Here is a 9,379-nt window from a genome sequence, read left to right as displayed (position 1 = left end):
GATAGACAAAGTGCAAATAGAATAAATACAAAATAAATACAATACATAAAATAAATACAAAAATACTCTACAATCTGGTCCCCCATTTTCATCTTTATTTTTTAGTTTATTTAGTACTTAATTTATGTTGTCTTTTTCTTTGTTTTGCTTGCGAACCATACCTAGCAGTGTTCATGGCTTACTTCTGGCTCTGGCCAAGTCAATTGCCTTACCTGCAGTGCAATTTCTCTGGCCCTGTACAGTAACCTGGATTTAACAATTGCCCTCAAGGAAGCTGAAAAGAAATTTCTGTTTTTGGTTTTTTGTTTTGTTTTCTTTGTTTTTGTTTTTGTGCCACACCAGTGATGCTCAGGATTTACTTCTGGCTATGCACTCAGAAATTACTCCTGGCTTGGGGGACATATGGAACACCAGGGGATCTAACTACAGTCCGTCCTAGGTCAGCACGTGCAAGGCAAATGTCCTACCGCTGATGCCATCGCCCTGGCCCAAGAAATTTCTTTATTTAAATTTTGATTAATTTGAGATGTATCTTGTTTGGCCCACTATTTAGACACATGTATCATTACTGAACTGAGATAAACTCATTACTATATCATTATATTAACTGTTAGAGTAATTGCTCCCTAATATGAATTCCATACTCATTTCAAGATCACTGATTCTTTTAAAGTCCTTAACCTGGGGCCGGAGAGATAGCACAGTAGTGGGGTGTTTGGCATGCAAGCGACCAACTTGGGACGGACCTAGTTTGGTTCCAGGATCCCTATGGTCCCCCACGCCTGCCAGGAGCAATTTCTGAGTGCAAAGCCAGGAGTAATTTCTGAGTGCCACCAAGTTTGACCCAAAAACCAAAAATAAAAAATAAAATAAAATAAATAAAGTACTTAAGGTACTTTATTTAAGGGACTGGGAAGATAGTATAGTTAGTAGGGCACTTGCCTTGACAGATAATTGCCTCAAAGGCAGTCAACCCTGATTCAATCCCCAGTATCAAACATATTTTCTGAGCACTACCAACAGTGATCCCTGAGCATAGAGCCAGGAGTTAAGCCCTGAACCTAAGTGAATGTGGTCCCAAACATCAATCATACAAATTTTAAAAATTGAGTAAGAGCATTAATTTATCTACATCAGAGGGTAGAAAGAACATTTCATAGTCCAACCCTTAAACATGTTTTGGTTTGTTATGGGGGCATACCCTGTACTTCTAGAGGTCTATTCCGAACTCTGAGTTTAGGGGTCATTCTGCAAGGCCATTGAAGTATCAAGGAATGAGCCTGGGCTCTGGGCCTCTCACAAACAAAGCAATTACTCGGCACTTTGTAGTACCTTGAAGGCGCAGTAACTGCACTTTGTCTAGGAAAGGTGAGGTCTTCTACTAGAAGAGATTCAATCTCTGATAGAATTAGCAATCTAAGGGCTGGATAGTACTTTAGCCTATAGAGGAAGTCAAAGTAACATAGATACAACCAAATCAATGGCTGCTGCTAGAAATTATTATTTTCATATCACTTTGGGTAAATATTTTTTCATTTTTTTTTGTCTTTGGGTCACATCTGTGTTCAGGGATGACTCCTGGCTCTCTGGTCAGAAATCACTCCTCGGGCCCGGACAGATAGCATAGCGGTGCTTGCCCTGCAAGCAGCCGATCCAGAACCTAAGGTGGTTGGTTCGAATCCCGGTGTCCCTTATGGTCCTCCATGCCTGCCAGGGCTATTTCTGAGCAGACAGCCAGGAGTAACCCTGAGCACCGCCGGGTGTGACCCAAAAAAAAAAAAACAAAAAAAAACAAAAAAAAACAAAAAAAAGAAATCACTCCTCACAGTGCTGGGGTATGATATAGTGCCAGATATCAAATCAAGGTTCACTGCATGAAAGGCAAACAGCTTACTCACTATAATAATATCTCTCTGACCCTTAATTTTTTTTTTTTTTTTTGGGCACATCCGGCGATGCTCAGGGGTCACTTCTGGCTGTCTGCTCAGAAATAGCTCCTGGCAGGCACGGGGGACCATATGGGACACCGGGATTCGAACCAACCACCTTTGGTCCTGGATCGGCTGCTTGCAAGGCAAACACCGCTGTGCTATCTCTCCGGGCCCGACCCTTAATTTTTTTAAGATAAGTACCCAACTTACTGTATTATTGTTTTGGTCCTATCCATAATAAATTTTTTTTTTTTAGTGTTTTTATTTTTTTTATTTTTTTTGGTTTTTGGTTTTTGGGTCACACCCGGCAGTGCTCAGGGGTTACTCCTGGCTGTCTGCTCAGAAATAGCTCCTGGCAGGCACGGGGGACCATATGGGACACCGGGATTCGAACCAACCACCTTTGGTCCTGGATCGGCTGCTTGCAAGGCAAACGCCGCTGTGCTATCTCTCCGGGCCCTCCATAATAGATTTTTAAGGTCACTATGCACTTGAAAACCATCCAATCAACATGAGTTTGTTTGCTTTTCTTTTGGGTCACATGCAGAAGTGCTTAGAACTTAGTTACTCTTGGCTTTCAACTCAGAAATAATTCCTGACAGGGTTCAGGGAGCCATATGAAGTGGTGGGGCTAGAACCTAAATTGGCCATTTTAAAGTAAGATGCCTACATCCTGTACTATCTCTTTTTTTTTTTTTTTTTTTTTTTTTTTGGGCCACACCCGTGGACGGGATTCGAACCAACCACCTTTGGTCCTAGATCGGCTGCTTGCAAGGCAAACGCCGCTGTGCTATCTCTCCGGGCCCCTGTACTATCTCTTCAACCTCAATAACCAACTCCAATCTAGTCATATTTTCTTAAAAACAAAATATCAAACAAAAAAATTGTATATTAGATGAGGCCAGAAAGATAGTATAACAGGTAGGGCATTTGTCTTGCACATGACTGACCCAGATTAGTTTTCAGATATTTCATATGGTCCTCTGAGCCTGCAGAAATAATTCCTGAGTGCAGACCAAGGGTAACCACTGAGGAATGCCAGGTATGGCCCAAAAGCCAAAAGAGTATTTTTAAATTATTAATTCATCATGATTTACAAAGAGTATTACTTACCAAAGTATTATTCATAGACTATTAGGCAATCTTTGAAAGTACATTTAATACTTTAAAAGTACTTAGCTTGATCTACTTATAGAAGGATTCTCTCTAGACTCATCACTTATTTTCTGCTACAAACAAATACCACCAGAAAACTGACTTCTTGTCTGACCAGAGTTAGCCAGTTTGAACAGTGCAGGGAGAAGAATCTCACCCAGATTTCTCCTAGTAAAAACAGTATGGCTGGAGAGATGACGAAGGTTTGCCTTGCATGTAGCCAACCCAGCTCTGAGCCATCAAGTACTTCTGGATGTGGCCGAAACCCAACCCACCACCCCAAAAGAAAATGACAAGTATAAATCTAATAATTGGTGGAACAGTGATGCCTAGAGATTTCTTAGCTTGTCTCCTATTTGCTGGGCAGACAATAGCAACAATGTTTTAATCCCCTACCCAGTGTGACTTTGCCATTTAATCCTTTCTTTTTTTTCCCCTTTTTTGGGGGATGGGTTTGGTTTTTGGGTCACACCCGGCTGCGCTCAGGAGTTACTCCTGGCTCTGTGCTTAGAAATCGTTCCTGGCAGGCTTGGAGGAACATATGGGATGCTGGAAATCAAACTAGTGTCCATCCTGGGCTGGCCGTGTGCAAGGCAAATGCCCTGTCGCTGTGCTATCCCTCTGCCACCATTCAGTCTTTTCATGGTTTATTTTTTGCTTTGAGGCCAAGCTTGGTACTTTGGGGGACAATTAGAGCTGGAGATTGAACTCAGGGCTCCTGAATGTAACACCTGTTCTCAACCTCAAGAGGTATCTCTGGCTCCAGATATAATATTCTTTTGAATTTTAAAACATTTTTTTTGTTTATTTGTTTTTGTTTTTGGGTCACTCCCAGCAACGCTCAGGGATTACTCCTGGCTCTACGCTCAGAAATCATTCCTGGCAGGCTCGGGGACCATATGGGATACCGAGATTTGAACCACCGTCCTTCTGCATGCAAGGCAAATGCCTTACCTCCATGGTATCTCCATGGTATGCCACTTAAAAACCATTTTTGAGGAGACCATACCTAGCACCTAGTGTTCAGGGATTGCTCCTGCATCTATACTCAGAAATCACTCCTGGCAGTTGCTCAGGGGACCATATGGGATGCTTGGAATCAAACCTAGGTTGGCTATGGTGATACTGGGGATCACCCTACCTGCTCTAAAATTGGCCCAGTCCCTAAAACCTATTTATGAAGCTTTGTTTATTATGGAGTCTGGAGCAATGATACTTGCCTTGCATATAACTGACCCATGCTCAATCCTGGCACCTACTATGATCTCTTGAAACTGATCTCTGAGAATGGAGCCAAAAATAAGCCCTGAGCACTGCTGGATATATCCCCAAAACAGAAGGAGGAGAAGAAAATAAGATAGGCAGAGAAGAAAGAGGAAAAGGGAAAGAGAGAAAGAGGGGGAGAAGGGAAAGGAGCCGTTTTGTGGCTTTTGGCTTCTTGTCCTGGACATTTATGGAAGTTCAGTTTCCCTAATCAATAGACTATGTTTAAGACAGATGGAGGAAGGGCCGGAGCGGTGGCACAAGAGGTAAGGCGTCTGCCTTGCCCATGCTAGCCTAGGATGGACCTTGGTTCCACTCCCCGCAATTCCATATGGTCCCCCAAGCCGAGCCAGGAGCAATTTCTGAGCGCATAGCCAGGAGTAACCCCTGAACATCACTGGGTGTGGCTCAAAAAACTAATAGGAGTAACCCAAGCTGAATTTTTTGGTGTGACCCCAAAACCCAAAATCCCACTCCCTCAAAAAAAAAAAAAAAAAAAAGGAAATGGAAAGACTTAAAGAGAAAGCAGCACTGAAGTTTGGTAAGACTGAAGAGATTCAGTGTTAGGTAATGCTGGGATCAAACCCAGTCCTTACAGATGTAAGAATGTGTACTAAGGGCCCGGAGAGATAGCACAGCAGCGTTTGCCTTGCAAGCAGCTGATCCAGGACCAAAGGTGATTGGTTCGAATCCCGGTGACCCACATGGTCCCCCATGCCTGCCAGGAGCTATTTCTGAGCAGACAGCCAGGAGTAAGCCCTGAGCACCGCCAGGTGTGACCCAAAAACCAAAAACCAACATAAATAAATAAATAAATAAATAAATAAATAAATAAATAAATAAATAAATAAATAAATAAAGAATGTGTACTAAGTCACACACACCTGAATCTCCTCCAAATGTTTTTTTGCTTGTTTATTGGCATTACCTGATAGTGCACAGTGCTGGTTCTGTGCTCAAGAAGCTTTCCTGGCAAGGCTTAGGGGCAGCATATGCAAGTGTTGGGAAATAAATCCACATGTGAAGCAAGTGCCTTGATATCTATACTTTCTTTCTGGCTCCAAACGCTTTTGAAAAAATTGTTGGGAGGGGCCGGAGAGATAGCATGGAGGTAAGGCGTTTGCCTCTCATGCAAAAGGTCATCGGTTCGAATCCCGGCGTCCCATATGGTCCCCCGTGCTCGCCAGGAGCGACTTCTGAGCATGGAGCCAGGAGTAACTCCTGAGCACTGCCGGGTGAGACCCAAAAAAAAAAAAAAAAAAAAATTGTTGGGCCAGGACGATAGCACAGCAGTAGGGCGTTTGCCTAGCACGCAGCCAGCCCCAGACAGACTCCAGTTAGATCCCCAGTATCCCATATGGTACCCTGAGCCTGCAAGAAACAACTTCTGAGCGCAGAACCAGGAATAATTCCTGAGCGTACTGCCCAGTGTGAAACAAAAAATAACAAAAAAAAAAAAAAGAAAAAAAATTGTTAAGTCTTGTCTTTGCTCATCCTTTATTGATCAAAATATTCACCACGGTTACTCACTCTACTGTTTTTAAACATTAGGAAAGACAGGAGGAGCCGAGTGATAGCACAGCAGTAGGGCAGTTGCCTTGCACACAGATGATACAGGATGGACCTTGGTTGAATCCCTGGAGTCCCATATGATCTTCCAAGTCAGGAGCAATTTCTGGACCCATAGCCAGGAGTACCCCTGAGCGTCAAAGGGTGTGGCCCAAAAAGAAAAAAAAAAAAAAAAAAAAAAGAAAAAGAAAAATGTGACTGAGAAATGGTGGGCTGAAGGTATGATGGAGCAGGTATGGGAGGTGAGGGGGTAAAGAAGGAAAGGGTGCTGAGACAGAACAAATTAAACAGCAAAAAAAGACAAAGAACTAAGGGGCTGGAGAGAGCACAGTGGGTAGGGCATTTTTGCCTTGCATAAGACAGATCTGGGACCAATCCAGGCTCGATTCCCGGCATCCCATATGGTTTCCTGAGCCTGCCAGGAGTGATTTCTGAGAATAGAGCCAGGAGTAACCCCCAAGCACCGCTGAATGTAGCCCCCCCCCAAAAAAAAAAAGAAAGAAAAGAAAAAAACCTAAAAGTTATCACGTGTCAATGAAAGAAGAAAATGCAGATTAGAAGAGGAAAAGGACTAATGAAAGAGAAAAGGAAATAAAACAGAGCAATGAGTGGGGAGGGGAGTAAGGCTCAGTGCAGATCTACCCCAAGAATTCATCCGAAGCCTCTCAGACAGCTGTTACCATAATGGGAACTGGCATTTAAAGAGAGGGCAAGTCTGCTTTAATTAGTTAAATGGTATTATCTATGTCCATTGGGGGTAGGGAGGAAAAAGGAATAGGATTGGTGGGCCACCTCCTACCATAGGGTGAATGCAAATGAAAGCAGTTATAAAGCTTTGCCAGGAATTAAAAATGTAGAAGTGTTTTTTTTTTTCCCCAATGGACTTCACATTATCCCCATTGTGTCCCTAATCACCACTGGGGGGTCAGCATACTTGACTGTGCCTAGGGCTTACTCCTGGCTCTGTGCTCAGTGATCACTCTTGGCAGGGTTCAGGGGGCTGGATATGGAACTAGCATAGTGGCTGCATTCAAGTCAAGTGCCTTACCCACCTGTATTACCTTTCCAGCCCATGCCACTGACCTTTTCTTTTCTCCTTCAGGGGACCATATGGAATGCAGGAGATGGAACCCTAGTTGGCAGTGTGCAAGGCAAACACCCTCCCCACTGTGCTATTGCTCCAGTCCCATGCCATTGACTTTTATTAGTATTATTATTATTATTTTCATCACATCTGGTGGTGCTCAGGTGTTATTCCTGGTAGTGCTTGGGAGATTATATGGGACACTGGGGATCGAACGTGGGTCTGCCACTTGCAAGGCAAACGCCCTTCCCACTGTGCTATTGCTCTGACCACACCACTGACCTTTTATATATTTTTAATTGATTTTTGGGTCACACCCAGCAGTGCTCAGGGGTTACTCCTGGCTCTAGGCTCAGAAATAGCCCCTGGCAGGCATAGGGGACCATATGGGATGCCGGGATTTGAACCACTGTCTTTCTGCATGAAAGGCAAACGCCTTACCTCCATGGTATCTCTCCAGCTCCACAATTGACCTTTTAAAAAATGTTTTGGAGGGCCCGGAGAGATAGCACAGCAGCGTTTGCCTTGCAAGCAGCCGATCCAGGACCAAAGGTGGTTGGTTCGAATCCCGGTGTCCCATATGGTCCCCCGTGCCTGCCAGGAGCTATTTCTGAGCAGACAGCCAGGAGTAACCCCTGAGCACCGCCGGGTGTGGCCCAAAAACCAAAAAACCAAAAAAAAAAAAAAAAAAAGTTTTGGAGGGGCCGGAGCGATAGTGCAGTAGTGGTAAACCTCACTGATTACCATTTGCCTTACACGCAGCTGACCCAGAAGGGACCTGGGTTTGATCCTGGGTGTCTACTTTGAATTCTTAGCACCACATATGGTCCTCTGAGCTCTAATAGGGGTCACACTTGGCCAGAGACAGGTCCAGAGGTCACACCTGGCCCTGAGCACTGAAACCTCATGGACCCTCCCTGAAATGAAACAAAATAACGAGCATAGTCACACCAGGCAGTGCTCATGGGGCTCATTTCTGATGTACCCAGGAATTGAATTGAGATTGACTTCAAACAAATCAGGTGCCTTAACCCCTGTACTATTTCTGGCCCCTCCACTCACTTTTTAAAGAGGTTCTGCATTCTTTAAGACTCATGAGAATTAAACATCCATTTTCAGAGACTAGAGCCAAGCAAGAATAGGTTTACTCACCTTGTCTTCCGTCTTCGAGCCAGTCGCACATCAAGAGGAAGAGAAGCCTTGAAGGATGAACCAGGCAGCATCCATAATACATGTGTAATCACTCAGAAGTAGCACTAAAACCAGAGTCTGCCCATGTTTCTTAATACAATTATCATACTTATGGCTGACTTCAATTAATTATTTAATAGACTGGTGGGCAAGGTGCTTGTCATGTATGTGGCCACCTGGGTTCAATCTCTAGAATTCCAGATGGTCCAGAGTCCTGCCAAGAATGATCCTTGAACACAGAGCCAGGAATAAACCCTGAGCATCACTGGGTGTGGCCCAAAAACTCACTTCCCCCTCAAAATTATTTGATTTATTTTACCCCTTTAGCAGTAAGATCCAGTGATCTTATAACCTAACAAATGTAATTTTAAAAAGTTCTGGACAGCTCGGGGCCAGAGCAGTAGCACAAGTGGAAGGACGTTTGCCTTGTACACGCTAACCTAGGACAGACCACAGTTCAATCTCCCGGTGTCTGATATGGTCCCCCAGCCAGGAGCGATTTCTGAGCGCAGAGCCAGAAGTAACCCCTGAGCTCACTGGTTGTGGCCCCAAAACAAAACAAAACAAATTTCTGGACATCTGTCTTTTTTTTTGTTTGTTTTTTGGGCCACACTCTGCTGTGCTCAGGGATTACTCCTAGCTCTATGCTCAGAAATCACTCCCAGCAGGCTCAGGGGACCATAAGGGATGCCGGGATTCAAACCACCATTGCTCCTGGGTCGGCCGCGTGCAAGGCAAATGCCCTACTGCTGTGCTCTCTCTGGCCCCATCTTTTATTTTTTTAAACATTTATTTATTCATTTTGTTTTGGGGACAGATCATAATAGTAGATTATAGGGTGTTTGCCTTGCATGTGGCTGACCCAGGTTCAATCCCTGGCACCCCAAATAGTCCCCTGAGTCCTGCACCTCACTCTAGGAGTGATCCCTGGGCGGGAGTAAGCCTTGAGAACTGCTGGCAGTGACCCAAAAATAAAACAAAAATCCTTACCATGTTTGGGATTTTCTTTATGGGCGCGGGCACACCATTGGTGTTCAGGAATTACTTCTGATCATGCTCAGAAGACCTATAGGATGCTGGGGATAGATCCTGGGTCAATGGCATCTATCTCTCTCTGAATCTTATCACATTGTAGAGATTTAAAAAAAAATAGCAAGTTAAGTGGCTAGAGCAAAGAATACAGCAG

Source organism: Suncus etruscus, chromosome 2, assembly GCF_024139225.1.
Source record: "Suncus etruscus isolate mSunEtr1 chromosome 2, mSunEtr1.pri.cur, whole genome shotgun sequence".
NCBI classification, from domain to species: domain Eukaryota; kingdom Metazoa; phylum Chordata; class Mammalia; order Eulipotyphla; family Soricidae; genus Suncus; species Suncus etruscus.
Note: the sequence above shows the minus strand (reverse complement) of the source record.